Source organism: Anas acuta, chromosome 10 (genome assembly GCF_963932015.1).
Source record: "Anas acuta chromosome 10, bAnaAcu1.1, whole genome shotgun sequence".
Taxonomy (NCBI): domain Eukaryota; kingdom Metazoa; phylum Chordata; class Aves; order Anseriformes; family Anatidae; genus Anas; species Anas acuta.
The window spans coordinates 5,938,740-5,960,875 of record NC_088988.1 but is presented as its reverse complement, the minus strand read 5'-3'; the positions used below and the strand labels follow the sequence as shown (position 1 = coordinate 5,960,875).

The 22,136-nt window shown below is 42.0% G+C and overlaps 1 protein-coding gene across 4 annotated transcripts in view; it reads right to left on the bottom strand.

Annotated features, from left to right (window-relative positions):
• The window catches only part of MAF (MAF bZIP transcription factor), a 177,064-nt gene that overhangs the window by 110,828 nt on the left and 44,100 nt on the right, over positions 1 to 22,136 (bottom strand). For 2 of the 4 annotated variants that reach the window (XR_011099836.1, XR_011099835.1), the window contains exon 4: positions 6,059 to 6,901. The exons of 1 other annotated variant lie outside the window; for it this stretch is intronic. The gene's annotated coding sequence lies outside the window, so the exon portion shown is untranslated. Of the gene's footprint in view, positions 1 to 6,058; positions 6,904 to 22,136 lie in introns of those variants that run through there. One more of the 4 variants, XM_068693235.1, reaches the window with a different exon arrangement.

Below are 22,136 nucleotides of genomic sequence, written 5' to 3'. Positions count from 1 at the left end.
TCAGTGAAGGCTGAGCACAGCTTTCCCATTTCAGCCCTCATAGCAATAGTTTTGTCCCTGGTGAAACCACTGCACAGAACTGTGCTGGAGCCACCGCTGAAGCTCAGACACATGCAGATAATAGCAAGATGCTAAGACAGATGATTAAGAAACAACTCCGTACAGTAACTTCTTTGGAGTATTATAAATCATTATGGCTGGCTGAATAACACAAAAAGAGATTAAGAAATATTTTCTCCAATTCATTTCTGAACAGCAGTGGGTTTGGTTTGCTGTCACTAATGGCAGTGTGATATTTACTGTAATTTATTATTATTGTCACTGCTTGCTGCTATTCAGGCAGCCACCGGCTTTTTTTTAAAAAAAAAAAAAGAGAGAAAAAAAAAAAAGAAAAAAAAAGTTTGGGAATACATGAAGTTTGTGTGGGCTTTATTCTAAGCTATTTCTTGTACCTGCTGGGGTCTCTTTGGTTCCCAAATATTTGTTGTTCTCCTTCCCAAGAACCAGGGACCCCAGGGAAGCAGCAGGGCTGCCCATGACCCAGCTCACGCATGATGGGGACATGGGGAAGAGGGAAAGGGAGCAAGTCAGCAGCCAGTGCAGGGCTGTGAGGTCTGTGCTTTCAGTAAAATGTGGGGAGGAAAGGAAGGGAAACCCGGATCAGTATTTATAGACATCAAAATCCAGCACTAAGCATTTTGCAGAGAGAAGGAAAACAAAGATTAGGTTACTGAGGTGAACCCTATTTGCAGTCAGCAGCTTCCAGGCTCACCAAGCAGCATGCACACCCTGCGGTCTCTGCTCCTGAGCACCAAGCTGCACGTGAGCTGTGCTACCTTTAGGAACCACTTGCATTGTTTTTTCTGCTGTTGTCTTTAATCTTCCTAAATCCCAACTCCAATTCCATCTCTCGATAGCCGTCCTTTAAACAAATACCAAGGTAATAGCGATCAGCTTGTGACTGGATGTGAAAATAGAGCTGTCTCGGCATCGATTCCCACAGACAGGGCACAGATTGTCTCTGTCTCCACCTCCCACTTGCAGCACAGGAACAGCTTTCGTGCCTTTGTCACAAGTGCCAACCTGAGGAAGTTGCGATGCAAAAGCAAGGAAAGGAGCGGTGGATTTACTTGACAGCCCTCATTGCTGACAGTAAATATCTTCAGAATTTGATCCGTAAAAGTTTCCTTCTCCATGGTCCATGTCATGGGTGGCTGTTCTGGGGGGAATATTTCAGCCTAGCTCAGCCCCAACACATCTCTGCTTTGCAAGGGAAAACCCACACTGCACAGGACATAAAAAGTGAGCTCAGCTGCAGGGGGGAACAGGTCTAGAGTGGCATTCAGAGGTCGTGATTAAAGAGCTGTAAATTACAAAGTGTGTCAATTCCGGACACACATTTATATGGAGTTTGTCAGACCTGGCTCTGGAACACGTATTTCCTGCAGAAACCATCCAGAAAAGCTAACAGGCTGCTTTAAACCCCAACATGTGAGGCCCCCAACCAGGATTTAATGGATTAGTGTGGCTGGAAAGGACGATCACGATCATCTGGTTTTGTTTCCTATGTAACACAGCTGAAGAACTTCACCCACTCTTTTCAGCATCAAAGCCATAACTTCTGTCGAAGCTATTGCATATCTTTAGAAAGACACTCACTCTTGATTTAGAGACTGAAAGCAATGCTAAATCCGCCACATTCCTAAGCCAACTGTTCCAGCCGTTAACTACTCTTGCTATTAAAAAGGCAGACTTCCAGGCCAAATTTATCTAGCTCCAGCTTCCTACAGTCAGATCCTGCTGTGTCCTCCTGTATGAAGGAGCAGATTACAGTCAGGTTTAAACTATGGGGACTATCTTACAAGTCACTAGAAGCTTTCTCTTCTTGGACAGTCTTGGAAATATATCACCTGTGAAGATTTATGAATGGACAAATTCATTGAAAATACCATGCACAAAATAATGGCTCGAATAGCCCACTCTCTTTTCATGAAGTATTTCTGTGCATTTTCCTATGTGTGTTTTATTTCACTTTTCATCTGATGTCTCTGGGATGATACAGATGATGAGATATAGCTAAATATGTATTGCACTTAGAGCTCTCCCTTAGCACACCAGCCGAGGTGTAATTCTGTGCATCAAAGCAGCAGTCTGTGTCACATCCAGCACAGACACTGAACAATGTCCCTTTAGAAAGGGCACAGGGTGAGAGTAGCTTTATGACACTATTGATTTATTCTGTGCCTGCAGTTAAAAACTATACCCAGACAGACAATAAAAATAACTGCTCTAACCATATAACAGCTTCCTGCTACTAAAATGGATTTTACACTTAAAGTCATGGAGGGCTTTTCTTTCTTTCTTTTTTAAGTCTCAATTACGATTTTTTTATTTTTTATTTTTAATAAATGGAAATGAGAAATTGTGAGAGCTGTTTTAGTCCTGATGTTTTCCTTTTCTTCTAACATACTTAGTGTTTAGAAAGTCCAGGATGATTTTCCTGTCTCATAGTTGTGTCGCAAGTGGTCACCATAACCGGGTATTAATCAGGCCAGATAGTTTAGTGCAGGCTTCCTACATGCAGAGATATGCAATAGGAGTGGTAATCTGGAATGGATTTACCATATAAAATAAAATTGATTACAGTCTTTGCGGTCAACTGGATGAGCTGGGATTGGGGTCTTGGCCTTAGATTTGAATTTCAAAATAATATCAAGAGCAACAGGATCATCTTCCAGAAAACTCCTTTTAACTCAAAGGACCCCACTGAAGGAACAGGTTTGCAGACTGAGATTTATGCAAGCTGCAATCTCTGCTGCATCGAAACTGGTGTTTAAGCAAGTTGCCAGCAAGTTTCTGTGGTACTGGGGAAAATAGCTCAGAAAAGGGAAAAGGAGGGGGAATCTGCTATTCAAGTGCCATTCCCTTTCTATTGGTTTTATGATTCAGGAATTGTTGCCTGAATAGCATATAGTGTGAGATATTGTACCGTGGCCTCCTGTCCCTGGAGATGCTCTCAGAAATTAGATAATTCCACTGGTAGGGATTTTATAAAACCGAGAAAAGATTGTAATAAATGAACCCAAATCCAAGAAACATTGGTGGGAAAGTCAAGATTTAGGCTCTTCACATCTGTCAGGGGGATTCTTCCACTTACTAATGTTTTATGATAAATTTCACAGAAAATTATATTGTTTTAAGATTAAATTATTGAATATGTCTGTAAGATATATTTATATTGTAATCTGTAAAACACACAAATAGGTATATTTCCACATAAAACCACCTTGTGGAAATCCTGTGCTCTCCAGTCCAGGGAGAGAAGACATGATCTTTTTTATCCTTGCTTTTACATATCCTTTTGGTAACTCTGGCACTGGAAACCCTAATGTCAGTTCTTGCATTGGGTGGTGTTGTCTGGTGAAGTATTCAGGTGGATGTGATGCCAGAGACAATGATCTGTTTCAGTTTCTCTGATTTTCATGTAATTGACAGCAGATGATAACAAAGACGGAATTTAACATTTCTACTTAAATTATAAGGCTGATTATTAATCTTTATTGTATCTTCCATTCAGCCACACTAACCAGTGTCTGGCCCTTACATTTCACACCTTCTCCCTCACACCGGATTCACCCTTTCAAGAGTGCAATTTCCCAGTTTTACTTATACCTCACTTTTTTATTACTTTCTGTGAATGTGACTACTTTACCTCCTAACAATCACCACTGACTTCTGAGGGCCCCCGATGTCTGGCCAATTTTGAATGAGCAGAATCATACAGTCATCTTTCAGCCCACTGAGCTTTTCCCTGGAGCAGCCCTGCGCTGTTTTGGAGGTGCCAAGGGACCCTTGCACAAAGCCAGAGTTGATGGCTCCCTGCGTGGGTGGCTGCTCTGCTTGTCCCTCTGTGGCTGCAGTGCTCAAGTGCAGCTCCCACGGGACCAGTCTTTAAAGGAGGTTCATGACAGCAAGTTGCACCAGAGCTCCATCAGCCTGGGGTGAAACCCTGAGCTCTCAGAATGGGAAGATAACTGGGAGCAGGATTTCTCCCTGAAAGTCTTCACAGCTCTGCAATGCTGAAAAAAATCCTTATGGGGGAGTGATCCCTTCTGGTGCTTTTCCAAGCCTGCTCTTGAGAGTAGCAGATATATTTACATTGGAGGTGGGTTGCTAAGCACAGCAACTACTCTACAGGAGCTAGGCACAACAAACCAACTCCCCAGGTTTGACTCTGTGCTCGAATACAGCTATGTGGGCGTAGATGGCTGCATAGCTCAATAATTGTGATAGCACATAAATCCTGAGGAGGAAATTATTTAGGGTAGCTATGGCACCTGAGGGTTTGCACTGCTAAGAAGATCAACTGGAGCTGTCTTTCCCAGGAGCAATAAAGAGGCTGATGGTTTTCATCAGCAAAGGAAACCATTCTTGATGTCAGCACAGGTCAGAACACAAGGTGCTGCTTAGGGGATAAAGTGGGATAACAGGTCATGGAGCAGCCTGACTTGAAGGGGAAAAGGCTTTGTCTCACCTGGTGTGACCCTGTGTCATAGGTTTACAGCACTTTTGGAAAGAGAGCACTCAAAAACATGCGCCAACATCGAATCTTTGAATTTGCACGCTTCTGGGATTTTGTGCTAAATCCAGGAGGTTGTTTTCACATATGTTCCTGGAAGACTGAGCAAATGTATTGTGCCTCATTTCATTTCCCCTCCAAAACTTGCAAAAGAGCAACAGAAGATCTGTACGTGCTGCATCATTCTGCACTTCCAGATGGAATTGTCACCTGGGAAAGAAACCTGCTCAACAAAAAAACAAGGAAGTAAACCTGGAAGATCTAAGTGGAGGTTGCTGTCTGCTGCTCAGCCAACTGGTCTTTGGGAAGTGCTCTCAAAGTTCACCCGTTCACTAGCTGGATGCCAATTTGCCAAGAGATGCTATCAGTTGATTAAAACACAGCCTGCCAGCTTCCTGCTTGACAAAACTAAGTACAATCTGATCGGGAATTTTCAAATCCATTACAGAATGACCAGCCCATCACTTAAATCAGTGTACACCACTTTGCCATGAATCATCAACGTACTTTGCTAATATATTTGTAGCAGCTAAACCTTGACAGTCTGTCAAAACCATCTCTGAGTGCCGGATCCTTGGGGGTGGGAAATGGCCGGAGCTTCGAACCACGAGGGTTTCCTGTTGTTCCTCGCTCAGCTGGGTGAAGGTCATTTCCTCTCCTCTCTCAAACAGAAGAAACTGAACCATCAGACCTTGAAGACAGGACAGGGAGCTCTTAGAAACAGCAGCAGCCCCAGCAAGGAGCTGTCTCCTGCACGGCCACCCTAAAAACAGAGGTGCAGTCTTGCAAATTATTAAAATTAAGGCTGCAAAGCCAGGCTAGAAATTCTGCAGTAGAAGGAAGGGGCATGCTGCCAAAGCATTAAGGATAATCCACTAGCTGGTTTGGGTGTTTTTAAAAAAATAAAAACACAACTCTTTTGTTGGCTCTTTGGAGTGTTTTTTTTTTTTATCTCCTGAGTTGGATTCCCAACTCCAGATATACAGCAGTGTTTGCACATCAGCTGCAAAGTATTCTTGATCATCCTAATGTGATAGATGGAAGTGTTACTTGATGAATTGCTGTGGGACTCTTGCTAGCTAAATGACATGGATATCCCAGAAGAACAAGTCAACCCCAGCAGAAAAGTAAAGTCTTAGTACCCTAGCAGAAATAAGATCTTAGGGAGGGAAGCAAACTGATGCAAACACTTCTAGACAAAGCAAGCAAATGCAATGAAATTGGGAGGCCTTTTATTATTGATCACCTGAGCAGCATATGATAATGAAAAGGAGAGGTCAGAGAGATAATAAGCTGTAAAAAGAGGAATTCTCAGGTAATGCTCCAATAACTAGTATTAACCTCCAACTCCACCATTACTTCTGTGTCTTTTTGCCTTCTGTCTCCTTCATCCCCTTCCTTCAGTTCTCCCTCCTTGTTCTTTTGTGTTGTAATTAAACACTGCACGATCTACTCAACACACATACAGACAGCACAGCATTTCTATATAAAATGACAATACAAATTTTTATGTGGTGTAAATTCAGTGTAACTCCATATCTAGTCTCAACATGTTTTATTTACAGTAAAATGTGTAAGCAGGAGACAAACATCTTTTGTTTGCACAGTTTCAAAAGCATATAGCATAAGGGGTAGTTCATGCCCCCCCTTACATTGCTGAGAGTCTGGGAAGTCTCACCAGAAGTGAGACTGACTTGGGATAGGTGTAATAAAGTAGGGATTCACAGGCATAGTTTCTTCATTTACACTAACACAAAGTGAAAGGACAAAGAGGCTCCCCAAATTCTGCCCTTGTGGTTCAAATTTGAATATATATTTTTAAAGCTGGCCAAGCAACTGAAATTAAACCTCATGTAATTAAGTTCCAGCAATTTGAATGGAATGCAGTCCTGGGAAAGTTAGCAGGCTGAAAAAGTTATGGCAAAGCAGATACATTGAATTTTTGGTGCCATTCCTATCACATCAGAAGTCCACAAAGAGGAAATTTAGGATAAATCAAGAGTTTTCAGTCTCTGGCGTGCAGACCCCAGAGGTCCATGGGCTAAACCCAACAAGCAGACGGCTGGGTGGTTTGTTCCCACCTGAAGATCTCTTCAAGCTTCCAGTGGAGGACTGTGATGCTGCCCCAAAGTCTCTGTCCTCAAGAATGCCACCTTCTTCTTCATGAACATACGTGGCATTGTTCTCTGGTCCTCATACCCACCAGCAGTCCTGGCTTACCTCCTGCTGCTGAAGATACTTTTGGCCTCCTCATGGTGCAGATTTATAAGCAGTGTGATCTCCTCTGGGTCCAGACGTCACCACTCCAGGTCTTCTGGGAGACTAAGGTTGGAAATTGGAAAAGGGATCACAAAAGGTGATAATGTAGAAGAAAGGAGAGCAACAAGAAGGAACAGCTACAGAAGATGGTATAGTTAATAAATAGAAAGGATAATGAACCAAGAGAAGTCTTGGTGGAAGAAAGAGAAGTAGCAGCCGCAAGAACTGCCAGACACCAACAAAAAGAGCATCACATAAAGCATTTGATCCTCTTTGTAGCACAAGCTCTACTCTAGGTTGGCATGGGAGCTCTGAGAGGTTTGACAGCCTTTCTCTTGCAAATCAGTGTTACATACACCCTGGAGAACTTCATGGTAGTATGGGTCACCCTTTGGATCAGAGCTGAATGTCCCACCAAGTTCTGATTTGTTTTTGAAGAGAGCTCCCTGTTGGATCTCCTCTGTGTGTACCAGAGCTGTTCTGAAGCTGGACTAGTGTCCCAAAAGTGGAGATAACCAGGGGCTTACTGCAAAACCACACTATTGCTTCAAACCAAAATGCTAGTACAGACACCGCTTATTTGTAAGCAAGAGAAGAAGGCTACTTCCAGCAACCCTGAATATATTTAAATATCTGGGGAAAAACTGGAGGGAATTAATAAAATAAATATGCTGAAAACTACCAGAAGGGTTTTTGAACACTCTGCTATTTATGAACTCATATTGTACCTTCAACAATTCCAATCTTCAGCTAACATCAGCTGGAGCTCTACTTAAAGAACACTGAAACCCACAGTTTGCCCATTGATGACCAAATTACACAGGAGGAACTGCAGTTGATAAGACAAATGATTTATGGACTATTGTTTTCAAGGTTCGCGTAAATAACCCTAATTGGTGTTAATCATCCACCCTCTGCTTTGTGTTATCACCAAGCAAAGTACACTTCCTAAAGCAGCTATTTAGGGGCATAATCCTTCAGAAAGACAGGACAGCTATTGACTTCAACAGGATCTGGATTAAGGCCCTCGGACAGAAGCAAGTGACTCTGGAATATGAGCAAAACACACCACATTGTCCTTCCATGTGTGCAGGGAAAAGTTTCCTTTCACCATGCAGAACCAAAATTTCCTGATGCTATTCATGCCAGCTTGCAGTTTCTGCCCCATCCCTTTGGAATGGGCTGGCAGCATCAGCTTCAAGGAAGACTGCTCTCAAGCAGCAGAAACCTGCACCAGGACTTGGTGGCTTTCTGTCTCCAAATTTATTGTTCTCCCTGAAAAAGAGCTTTGATCTTCTGGTGCTTCACCATTTGTCACACTGTATCCTTGTCAGGAGGGAATGGTGGAACTCAAGACCTCCTTGTTTGCTGGCTTTAGGTGTAAGGTTCGGTCTGTTCAGTTTTAGCATACAGATGAGCTTTCTTGACCTTAACAGGTCTGCACTTTAAATAATGCTTAAATAGCATTCTGGAGGGTACAGTAGCATGCTGCTTACTTACGGAAGCTACAAGGAAACTAGAAAGCTTTTCAATTCCTATATCAAAGATAAAGAGATTTACACATAAAAGGGTGAATTATTTTGATTTGTAGTTTTCAAGCCACTACACATCCACCAACATAAATGCTTCCTTGTCTCTGGTTTCTGATAGTTCATATCAGGTTCAACGGCCTAGATTTTCAAAAGTGGCAATTTTGGATGCCAGTATTTCTCAGTGGCAACCCAAAGTGCTTTAAAGGTGCCAGATATTGTTAAGATATCTTTGGAAAATCTTTGTATCTTTGGAAAATTGTGTCTTCTTAACACCTCTCAAACAAGACACACCAAAGTGGTAGCATATATAATCACCAGGGGTGGGTTTGCCAGAGGGGTACCATTCTCTTCCCCCAACACCATTCCTTCCACTGGGCTCTTCATGCCAGTCTTTGCAGAGTCATCCCCCTCTCCCCATCCAAGTTTCTTACAGAGTCAAAATTACTAGTCCTTTTCAACACTCTTAACCACTGAACATCCTATGTAACCTATAAAAAAAAGCTCATTTCCTTAGCTATTTCATCTTTTAAATTGCTGTCAGAGAAAAGTCTTCTAAGGCCTGATTCTGGACACCTAATATCTAGCTATATGGTATTTGAGGGAGAGGAGGGGAAAAACCCTGTCCCATTATCTGCATTATCCAGTTACCCTTGGATGTTTTCCATGTACTTGGAGGAGCAAAGCCCCACTCCTGAGGCTTCACATTGCAGCCACTGCCTTTTTGGCAGAAGAAGGGTGGATGTGGCTCCCTTCAAAGTCAATCAATGTGACTTCTTTAATCAATGTAGAAGGTCACAATTGTACCACCTTCAAATAGAGTTGGGTACAATTCTTGCTGAGTCCTAAATGTTTATGGGGGGCTCAAATTGCAGTGGGTGTTGGAAAAAGTCTTTTCTGCTCCTGCCTTCAGCACATCTTCTATTCCTAAGTCCTTTGTAAGAGTTTAAGATCAAATAAAAATTATATCTAGGTCTCTGAGATTCAGTGAAACACAAGTATGCAAAATGAAACCCCAGATTACACAAAACGGACTTAGTTTTGTGTTTCATTATGCCTTTGAACACATCCAATTTTGCTGAAAGGTTCAGAGAGCTCAGGGAGCTCTTTGCAAAGACAGGTCACATTTTGAGCAAAGTTAAAATGATTTTGAGTTTCACATCAGAATATCTACAAAATTTCACTGTGGTCACAAAACGAAAATCTATCATATTTCAAGGGACCACTTACTAGGAGAGGACACCTGAGCAAGGCATGTGTGAAAAACATTCAGATGAAGTCAACAAACAAAACTATCAATTCAAAATGCTGGATCTTTTAAGCCAGAATATTCTTCCCCCACAATTAGAGTCATTTTATTGCCACAACTGGAACTGGACACAAAGCCCACTAAAGTCAAGGGTAGAATTTCCATTGATTTCCAAGGAGCCTGGATCAGATCCTAGATCACATTGTCACACTGCAGCAAAACCCAACCTCACTGCAGCGTACACACCTGCTTTCTAAAATCTCAGCTCCAGCCGTTCAAATTCATTGCAGGTATAATCTGGATTATTTCAGCATTGCTTGGTGCAATGCTAAATAAATAGTGCTTTATCAAAATGAGCAAAGATGAATACTGCTTCTTGTCAGTAAATTAGCAGAACTAATGAACACTTTTTTTTTCTTTTTTTTTTTTTTTTCCTAAGAGTGTCTGCTTAAATCAAAACCAGGTGTCAACAATTCTTGTTCTATCAGGCTGGTGTCTTCCTGCACAAGTGGTAGACTAGGGTTAGCTAAAGTCATTGAAGTGAATGAGGACCTCACACTATTTTTTAATGGAGATACTTAGGTTTCCTTTACAGATTTGAAAAATTCACCAAAATCTGGTTAGTCAAGGGCTCAGAAGATTCTGTGTACAGAAGAGAGGAAGAAGGGAAGGAGAGGAAAAGGCAGGCAGTCAAGAAGAGAAGGAAGAAAGGAGTGAAGGAAGACCACGCTTCATTTGCTAATACTTCAGGTTGGCAAGTAACAAAAACGTGAAAACCTTCTTTAACCTCTTGCCTCCTCTTGACAAAATCATCTACCTACAAATTAAAAGTATCTCCAGACATTGCTGATTCATTTTCTTAGGTGGTTCTGTAATGTAAATTGCTACGTGCATTAAGAAATTATTTTGAAAATAAGACATGGAGATTTTTTTTTTTCTCTGCAAATCGAAACAGAAGTATATATCTGAGGGGAATTTCTGGGAAGAACAAATAATCCTCTGGAGCTGGTGGTAGAGTAGGTGCCCTAAACAAACTTACAGAAGGAGTGTAATGAGGCAATGATTTATTGATCTCTACGCAACTCTCATTGCTATACAGTGTGTTGTAAGAACCAGCAAAAGGGTGAAGCAGCTATCATACAGCCTTCTTCTCCTTCACATATGTTTTTGGATATTACCAGCTCTGGTATGATAGTGTGATACTGAAACATGGGTACAGCCACACCGAGTCACAGGCTTGGAAAATGATCTCTGTGCTGCAACGTTTCATATTTCAGACTTAGAGTTGCACCATCACCCCTGCCCAAAATAAATGAATAAATAAATAAATAAATGTCTTTCGATATTGTGAAGCTTTGTGTAAATACTAAATGTAATTTGTGTTGGATGTATTATTGCTCTATTTGCACAAAAGGGATTTTCAAGAACATTTTCATCAGGACATGAAATCCTAGATCTTCCAAAGTCAATGGTAAAGCTTCCCTTGCTTTCAAAAGGAGCAGCATTTTACTCATTCCATTTAAAATGTGTTAGTGACTAGTTACAGATGGAAAATTCTGCACATATAAACATATTTGTAAGAAAATCTCAGTCCTAAAGAATTACAATCAATCAAATAAGGAGCAGAAACACATAATGCAACCAGTATTGCACCAATCAATACAGATCGACAGGAGTCTGATCCTTACTGGGTGGTATTTGCAATTAGCTGTGCTTTTTTGCAATTTAAAATTCATTTGGTTTCTTGTAATGACTGGTGGATTGCTTACAGTTCTGCCCAAGTTCCTCCCATTTTCTTCAATTTAATATAAATGTATTTGGTGAGTTATTTATAATAAATAAATGTGAAAAAAATTACCTGCAGACTACTTGTGCTCACCCCCTCCCCCTGCACACAAAAAGGCTAAATCAGTGAAATAAATTAATTGCTATGAATTATTCAGCTCTACCTGTGGCAATGAAAAATAGCAAGAGCATTAGGTTTCTTCTTTGTGTACTAAGCCTCTAATTTATAGAGAATGCATATTAATAAAACACAGGATATTCATCAATATTCAAGTCACTGGCTGCCTGGCTATTTAATCTAAAATTACCAGCCAGCTCAAAACTCTTACTAGTTAATCATGCAATCTAAGCCATTCTGATATTGATGGTTAACATTAATTGCCCAACTGCAATTTATAAAATCCTCTCCTACATCTTCCTTTTGCCTAGCAGAGAGTCCTTTGACATGTCTAACTTCATGGACAAGCTGCAGAAGACCAGTTCATCTGGGCCCTTCTACAACCCCAAATGTTTGCTTGTTTCCCAAGAAAAGGATGTAATCTCCCATTGTGTATTTGCATCTCTTCTGAATATACTAACAACAGTGAAAGATAGCTATGGTCTGAAGAGGATATAAAGAGAAATGCTAGCTCTGCTGCAGTCAGAGTTACCTTTGACTTCCATGGCATTAGAGTTTCCTGAGCATCACAATCAATACACATCAATACACTACAAGGAGCACAAGGACTACCCAAATTCCCCTACCACACCACATCTCTGTTCCTTAAACCTTGCTGAAAAGGGGCCTCTAACTAACTAGCTAGCTAAATAACTTTTTTTATCTAGCTAGCTAGCTAGCTCCAGCTCTGACATAAAAGATGGTTGTTTGGTTTCCCTGAATGTTATCAGAAAAAAAAAAAAAAGTTCTTCATTGTAAAGATTTTTATATATTTCACGGTTTCTGCAGATGTTCTGCAGGTGGTGAGAAGAACCAGCTGGTATTAATTCCACAGAGTATGTTGGCCTTTAAATGGAAGCATCAGGGAGGCTAAAATAGTGACCAGTGTCACAGTGACCAACCATGAACTCCGCAAAAAGCCACCAACAGTAGATATCCTCACCAAAACCTGACTTCATGTGATGCAACTAGGCCAAAATTTAGGCACAAACTCGCAAAGTTTATCATACCAGTAAGAACTGCTGATGGAGTAGATGTTAGAGACAGTTTCCTGAAGTGATGAGTGGTAACACCAAATGGGACCCCATATTCATATTTTCATTCACAATTTTTCTTCATTGTTCTACTTTTTTATTAATATAATCAGATTAAAGCAAACCAAGAAAGAAAAACAAATGAAAATGTTCAGCTGTTTTAACCAAACAGTTAAGATCTTGGAAGTTAACTGTAAAGCAGGAAATTTGCAGCCAGTTCACTGTCCTCACAGAAGCAGGAACTTCAAACTACAGTTTATATAGTTGCATAAATATACTGCACAATAAATAAAAGTGTTCTTAAAAATGACATTCTCAACCTCTTTCAAATTGTTTTACTCTTGTTTCATTTAAGCTTAAGAACCAACAGGTTTTTTTCTAAGAATACTTTTTGAGGAAGGAAAGCCCTGTTCTCTGTATATAGACATTCTCCGGAACAAAGAGACAAGTTTTCTGAGTTTTGTCATTTTGCCCCTCTGGAATTCAGGAACTACCAACAAATCAGGAACTGTTTCCTTCCATTATTTAAGGGCTGCTTGTGAGCACTCACTGGCCGGATAAGGCACGTGGTGTTGTTTCTCCTCCCCTATTGCTCCGGCACCGAAGCACGCTCCTGGCCTTGGGACTTATGTAAGGGTTGCCATCCATCACAGCCATGTCAATAAGAACTTGAACCTGAATGTTTGCAGAAAGCAAACATGAGAAGTGCAATAGTGGAGTCTACCCCAATTCATTTCAAAATTCCGGTAAATATTTGTGAACAATGTTTTGTAGCATTCGTACAGCTCCCATTGGCGATTAAACTCCACTTCAAAACATTCTGAGGCTCTCAGTGAATTCTGAGCTGCCAAAAGGTAACAACATGCTGACAGCAGAGAGAAAATGATGACTGCAGAGTGAAACAGCCTTGGATAAATAAACTCTCAGCAAACCTCAGTAATTCTATGTGGTGTAAAAGAGGCTTGAGCCTTGTCTGAACTGGGCTTTCACCAAAGTTAGAAAACCAGGTTTAAATTAAATTTAAAGACCATTCTTCTTAAAAGCACTTCTCCACTGCTTTGGCTGGAGAGTGTATTTTTCTAACCAATGTTTACATAGTTTGATCCATTTTCACTTCTTTGCTCAAACTATTAATTAAGCTATTTAAAAATTAAATTGAGTATATGCCTCCTTTGGACTGGATCTCAGGCTTCATTTAATTGTTGGTTCTCGTGCTGGGTCTGGCTGTGAGGGTGTGTGAATCTGTCTTGATTTGGAAATGAACCCAAATTTACAAATGTATTTCATGCAGGCTACAAGATTTAGTAAAATGCCAAAGACATGCCCTGTTTTAATTGTTTTAATTGTTTGGAATATATCCCTGTGATATTAAAAATGACATCTGCAATAAACATGGGCACATGAGTCTTGTGTAACTCACTGCAGAAAACTGTGTGCATCTGTAAATGGCTTAGCTGGAGTTAGAGGCATAAAACAAATGTTTGATTTTGTGAGCATGAAAACATTCCCACATTTCTTGTGATTTATATACCGTAATCATGCTGGATTTTCAAGTGGAAAGGGTGCCTAGAAATTATTGAAAAAGGGTCATCTCTATCTTTCTATTTGCAACTAATATAATGCAAGGCTTTCGATCTTAGTGGGGCCCAATGTGCATACTGAAGTCTGATTTAGATTTTCCCGTTGAACGGCTTTTCTGTATATAAATCTCATGAAGACACACTGATCCTTTAAACTTCAGTGTTGATGCTGAAATTATGCTGTGTGTCAAAATTACATCAAACAGCCGCACTTATTTCCACCAGAAAAATTTGATTATTTCACTCTCATTTACATTACATTTTTCCCCACTATAATGCTGACTTGGAAATTCCCTTAGGTCTGGACACATGAAGTATACTTTTTCAGTAGAAAGAAAGCTTTCATTATATTTCATGATTTTTTTTTCTCCTTGATTTGAATGTTATAATTGGATTGGGGAGATATTTATTGCGAACTTCATGTTTTGCCAGGCTCCATGAGCGGCATCTTTTAATTTCTCTCTTTTCAATGAACCTTTTGACTTGATAAAAGTGGCTCTAAGGTATTTTTACAAAAGGGGCAACTGAGCCAGTTCATTTTAAAACCCTCTCTTTAAAGTATCTCATTTCCTTATTATTTCTTAATAGCAGCACAATCCTGCAATGTCATAAAGAATGCCGCAGTTGACTTCAGTGAGATCAGGATCACTCCCTACTGTAATTAGTTCTATATTTCAAAATATTAGAGGTCATTTTATTTATTTATTTATTTTTCTATCTGAGAAAAGAAAACATTTTGGAAAAAAAGAAAAAAAAAGATTTTCAAGGGTGACTGTCAGTATAATACTAAAAATAAGTTGTATGCATTTCAGTTGCTACAATTTATGCCCCTAATGAAATTTTCCTCTTCTCATTTACTGCAAAATTTTAATGTGAGCTTTTACAGCCATTGATTCAGTATCTTTAATCTTCCCCCAATATTAGACTAAATGGGACTAACTGGGGAAAATCCATCTGGTTATAAAGCACACTGTCTATAAAGTTGTTCAGTTCATCCAAAGCGACTTTTTTTCCCAGTGGGTTCAGATAGTATGAAATTATAATATTTGGAACTACTGTTAATACTATTCAGAGATTAATACATTTGTAATTAATAATAAGTTTAAAATATTATGATGCCTCTGGAGAAATCAAAGGATCTAATGCCAATCACCCCACTCTGTCAGGGATGGTTTAGATCCCACTGCACCAAATTCAGATGCTGTTAATTACATTCAGCAGCAAAGCCTACTCTCTGAGCCCAGAGGGTGAAATTGCTCCTCAGCCCACACCAGGGAGGGAGCATATCACTCCAGCTGCTCATTTTGGTGGGCTCCTTCATGGTTTGCATGAGCAAAGGGCTGGGAGCTGGTCTCCCAGGGAGAAATTAGCTGCATCCACCTCTCTGACCGTAGCCCTGGATGCAGGGAGGTGCAGCACCTGACTGAAATGGTCCAGGGCCCATAACAACTTGACCATGAGCAGCTGCAGGCAGAGCAACGTGTCTGACCATGCCCTTGGAGCAAGGGAAAAATGTATGCTTTCCCTTCAAGACCATTAGGTAACTGCTAAAAATACAAAGCACAGCTTCTGACTCGCAAAGGGTGCAACTGTGGACAGTCCCTTTAGAACTGGTGGGACTGTAGTGCAGAATGAAATTGTGAGCCTGCTGAAGTGAATGGAAAGACTCTTCTGTCCCGCGGGGTTGTCAGGTGTTTGCATCCAGGACATGGAAGTTAAGGACATGGGCAAGATGCTGGCGGGACTCAGGGCCTATTTTGGGACACTGCCTATGTTAGGTATGTCTATTGATCCTGCTGACACTGTCCCAGAACACGTGGGAGTCATTCATGCCTTTACTCACCACCAAGAGAAAAGGGCAGGTTGCCAGGCTCCCGGGAGGGGGGGGAAGCAGAAGGGCTGGGTCTGTCTGACAGGGGTGCCTCACCAAGAAGCCACAGCAGTGGGACACTGGGACACCAGCCCTGCCAGCACTGGTTTGGAGATGGCAACGTAAAGCTCTGTAAATGCCCAGGGGGCTCTTTCAGCCTCCCCAGGAGGGTCATGCCAGAAGTTGCCCAGCTTCCCACCTCAGTGTGCCTCAGTCCATTGTCTCCTCTGTGATTCTCTCTGCTAACTCTCCATAGCACAGTCCAGATCTGACACTACCAGCAAAAACCTCTTCAGCTCCATCCCAGCTAAGCCACCTCCTCTGCCCTTTCCCCACTGACAGAAACACAGAATCCCAGAATGGCTTGGGCTGGAAGGGACCATAAAGATCACTCAGTTAGAACCCCCTGCCCTTGGCAGGGACACCTCCCACCAAACCAGGTTTCCCAAAGCCCCATCCAGCCTGGTCTTGAACACCTCCAGGTATGGGGCATCCACAGCTTCTCTGGGCAAAGTGGGCGCTGTATTTGGAGGAGCCAGATCAGGGGTCCTGGTCCCTGCCACAGACTCTGCTGAGCAGCGAGGGCACTCTTGTCAGTGCTTTGTGGGAACGAGTGGAGTGACATATGCTAACACGCTGTTAAACATAACACCACCGTGTTTAAAAATATGCTAGCTAGTCGGATCAAATGCATTTTTAAACATGCCTCCTTTTATTTATTTATTTTTTTGAAGGAATTGGTTTGGGTTAATGTGTGTTAGTGAAAACATTTTTGAGCACAGTGGAGACACAAGAGGTGTAGAGTTTGAGTAAGTGTCCTTTGGACAAGCAGAGTCTGCAGGGAAAGTTGACTTAAAAAACAGGTTTTCCCTGATAATGTTAATTTGTTTACATTGTCCAGTTCACAGGATTTCACCATGAGCAGGGAGCAAAATGCTTATGCACAGCATAATACCCATGTAATCCATCCACAATGTTTATAAATTCGGCCCTAAGGCACTACAGCAATAAACACCCTCATTATGTAATACGATAATAATAACTCCCCAAAAGCATTACAACTCTTCCTGTCAATACAGGTATCTCTTTAATGACATGTTAAAACTGAGAGCAGAATTAAAACCACGGTGCAGTTTACTGTCTTTAGTGATAGTTGTAATATATGTCCAGGGAGAGGACAAATCCTTTCAACTGAAAGAAAGCCAGTTTCTGACTCTGTCCCACGTTCCTTTTCTCTCCACAAATTGCTACTGCAGGAAAACACGTCAACATTTTCCTTTTGCATGCTCTTCTGCTGCTGGCTAGTCCTCCAGGTCTGTTCAGCCCAAGGGTTATTCTACAACAGCTCTTTAGTTCTAGTTTGAAGCCAGGATCCTCAATGATACAAACATTTACAGTGAAGATGGTGGCGCCATCACAGGCCAGTGAGTGTGATTTTGGCCGGTGGACGAAATAGCAAGTGCAAGAGAGCACAAAAAGACAAAAGGCTTTGCTTCCATGCAATGTAATGTGGAACAGCAAATGGAAAATGAAATAGCAAAATCTAGGTCAGTGAAAAGCTTACTTGTATGAAGAGACAATGAGCAGAATTGCCTCTAAATATAACAAATACTTACTCAGGTTTTTACAGAAATCATTGAGGGTTCTTTAAACAATATTGCAGGGGCCTGATTTGTAAATCTGCATGCCCTAATATCATGGTTCACAATGAAACAGAGACACAGAAATGAAACCATACATCAAATGCCCAGCAATGAAAGCACACCAATACTTCCTGTGATTGCCCTTCATCTATGCCCAGGTCAGGTGCAACTGCAGAGCTACATGGGGGGCTGGTTTGACTTTCTTTCAATCAGTCTTTGGGGACAGAGTGCACAACAGAGCCCCATCACCATGCTGAGGGGCTGCGGAGGGTTTGCACTGATACTGCTAAGAGCTGACATTTATGAAAGTGAGGTTCTTTAAGGTTTACATTGTATTTGTGTGTAGGGTTTTATGCAGAGACACTAAAAGAAGACGAAGATGACAATGGAGAAGAAAGGAACCCAAAAGGCACCTCAGAGCAAGACTGGTGCTGCCACACTGCCCAGATCCAGCCTCTGAGCTCAGGATGCCTGTTCCAGGGCTTGACAGTGCTGGGGCTGAGATGTGCTGCAACCCTGGTACACCCATCAGATGGAGAAGGTGGAGGAAAGCTGAGGTTCAAGCTCAGAGCAGACTGAATGTGTGTTTTCAGTGGTACGTGCTAGTAGGAAGAGAAGAGAGGAAAATGAAAGGGAAAAACCTGGGCTGAGTGCTCATTCCAGGCTCCTGAGGGCTGTCCTGACCAGCTGGGGCAAAGATGAGGAAATGTTCCTGACAAGGGAATCTGGTGAAAATCTGTAAGCTCCTCCACACAGGCTCTGGCTGTGGTTTTCCCTAGGGCAGATGGTATTATCAGATTTAAGAAAAAAAAAAAAAAAAAAAAAAAAGGCAAGCAAGAGAGAAACCCACTGGCTTATGAACTTCCTTGATCTGAAGCTCCGTGAATTCTTTCCACCGTTTTGGTACAGCACCTTATGTGCTGGGTGGAAGGGGAAGCTATTGAGTGTTGAATTACCGAGGGGAAAAACATCTCAAATTCCTTTCTATTTATACTCACAACTTTTCCAAATCATTATACTCAAATCCCCTCGCCTCAGCTGAACTGCTCATGGGTTACAGGGCCAAGAAAGAGGTGGAGCCTTCGTAGCTTGCACTAAGCCTTTCAGAAACTTGGAGAAATTTCCAAAAAATGAAAGCAATGAAAATTACCATGCCAGGCAGAGAAGATTTAACCTCTACAGTCCCCTGCGGGCATAGAATTAATATACAAGACAGTAGGAGGTTGCTTTCATAACAGGGAGAATAGGTTGCTTATTTGTGAGAAGTTTTCTGGGACTACTTTCATTGTTAAGCTGAGGCTGACACTGGGTATAGAGAGACAGAAATTTGACAAAAGCAAGTTGTGTTTTGGGGGTATTTGAGAAAAAAAAAAAAAAAAATCTATTCTGGTAGTCCAGACACTAGGCTGGGACTCGTTAAGTTGTGAACTTGTTAAATTCCTACTCCACCAACGGCTTCCTGCATGACGAGAAACCAAAGCCTATTTCTGCTGGTACAAATCCTCCTTGACTTCAGCAGATGCTGAGGCCTTCATGCTTCAGCTCCTTACCCCTAAAAGCATTCAACAACTGCCACATGAGCCCCACTGAGCACCCTTGCAGTGTGACTCTATCACACCAGGCATAGAGCCTTTAAGTCTGGGGGACAGATCCAGGTGCAAGTCCTGAGAGATGCTCCTTCTATGGTGCTTCTGCCTTCTCACGTGAGCCTGTGATGGCTCACTTGTGATGGCTCAAAACTGTACATGATTATTTTTTTTTATTTTCCTCCTGCTTCAGTTACAATCAGGAAAGTGGATAGGTTTGGGATTTTAGTTTCCTTGTCATCATTCTTGTTGTTTGTTGTTGCTGTTGTTCTTTTGTCTATGTTTGGTTTTAGCCAAATTGGTGGATTAAATTAGGAATGTCTGTTTTCACTTCTGTTTCTGGTCTATTTTCACTTCGGGGCTTTCAAGTTTTAGCAAAGTTCTCTCACTTTTGGATTTCCAACACTGTACAGGGCAATACAGACATTAAAGTAAGAAATATGCTAATTGGACTTTATAATAAATGTAAAAGTTATGAGAACTCTCTAATCATATGAGATTTGGAGGCTCCCATCTCTACCCTAATTAAAAATCTCAGCCCTATATTATCCAGCACGAGGCTCACCAGTGCAGCTCACAAGTACGACGTGCAAGAGCACAGTGCCCTGTGGGATCCTCCAGAGGGGCTTCCTGCACTGGCAGGTGACACCTTAAATGAGCAAATTTAAGGTCTTAAATAACAAAAATATACCTCGAGCCAGGAAATGCCACCAGCAGACACAGGGACATGTACTTCAGGACTATGTCTGGGCTTTGACGAGGAGTTGTGAGAGCCTCAACAGGATTCAAGAGACACCCCATAGGGTGCTCCAGAAGGGTGGGTTCTGGCCTTGTGTCTTCTGGGGGAATGGCTGGAGGGTAATGCACAAACCCTACAGGTCACCAAACCTTTCCCAGATTATCCACTGCCCCAAAAAGCCTACAGAAGAGAGGAGGATCAGCGGTGAGGCAGCTGGCTGCTCTCCCACCTTCTCCACAAGGGAGAGACAGATCCAGGCTCACAGTTTCACCACCATGTATGTGGAGCAAGCAGGGTTCAATGAAATGTGCAGCCACTGTACTCTGTGAGGTTTATCCACACCCGAGTGCTTTTTAAGCATGGACTGTTGAGCTATCCAAAAAGCCTTAGCCAACTCACTCTCAGATTTCCAACCAATACCCCTTAAAAATAGGGTGGTGAATGTTTCATCCTCGTTAACAAGGTAAATATAACATTACTAGAGGTCTGGAGCCTTTTGTGCTGAGCTTCGACCCGCAGCAGTATTTCCATGTTAGAAAAAAAAAAAAAAAAAAAAAAAAGAAAAAAGCAGGCTGGAGTTGGTGACATAACACCAAATATACAGATGGGAACACACTATAATTAGCAAGGGAATGTCATTCCTGCCATCTTTGCTTCGTTTGTAACTGTGCCTGTAAGCTCTGGGGAATGGTGTGCATTTCACACAGTCTGCACAAGAACGAGGATTGCCAAGTGTCCCAGTTCTGGTGGGATACCTTTGGTCCCCTGTCCCGCGGGGCCAGGGGAGATGCCAGCAGCACCGGGGAATGGCATGGCACTCGGGCTGGCACCATCGGGGCCAGAGGTGCAAGGGGAGGACCAGCTCTGCGTGGCAGCAGGAGCTCCGCTCCCTCTACATCACCACATGCTCCCATCCAGAGCAGCACCGGTGCTGCCCATTGCTTCTTGGCAGCCTCCTTTGTGCACATCCAAAAACATCCTTTTGCCCATCACCAAGCCAAACACGCACCGTGGACCTGACCACAGAGGCTGATAACTGTGTCACCCTCCCCACTTCACTTGCTCCCAGGAGAGAGAGGATTTATTCAGCACAAAGTCAGGGATTTTTACTGGAGCTATGCTTTTCAGCATGTAACCATTCTTCTTAAATCTTTCCATTGGTTCCAGTAAAACACCAAATCAATGTTTAGGGTTTTACTGCTTACTTTAAACGTGCTCAATAATATAAGTCCAGTTGTCTTTTAAACACTTTGTCATCCTCGGCAGGCACTTAGATCAAAAACTTTCTGTCTGCTCTGCTCTGTCTATAGAGTCAAGTGAATTTGTTCGGTTTTTCATCAGGCTGCACAAACTTGTGAAACCAGCTAAGGGAACAAACAGACCAATAATGCAATATGTTCCTTGTCTTGTACGCAAAGTTCAAATCAGCTTGCTTGAGGAGACTAATTCATTGTATTGAATCCATGGGGACCTTGCCTCTGAAGATCTCAAAGCATGGTAGGAATATTAAATTGTACAGATTTTTAACCCCGTGGATTTTAAACAGAACAGACCCCTGTGATCATCTCATCAGCTCCTTCATGGCAAAGAAATAATTTCCCCATGCATTTCTTGCACAAGCTCTAATTTTTGAGATAAAGTAGAGCATATTTTTCTGGTAAGCACTTCAGCCTTGATGAAAGAAACCTCACGTGATGGTGAATGCACCACATCCCTTGATAAGATTTCTCAATTTTTCATTCTCTTTGCCATAAAAGAAGAAAATCCATCTCCACAGATCCTTCTGCAGTATGACCGTACTAACTGCACAGGTCTGGAGGTGTCATGACTTTCCGAAGGTTACACAATGACTGAGTGTGCATTTTCCCACTGTTATTTAAAGCTCCTTTAAGCTCAGGCTGCTGCTGCAAGACCCTTCTGCTGTTGTACACACCTGCACCCCTGCTCCCCCCTGTGCAGTCCCTACAACTCTCCCACTGGCACTAAGCCTGCTCAGGGCAATGATCTGGCAGAAAAATGGTCATGTCCAGCAGCTGCCTGCATCCATGGCACTGGTACACTCTGGTATTCCTCTTACAGATCCCTCTTATGGAGAAATAAAGCAGCTCCCAGCACCCAGGAGCCTG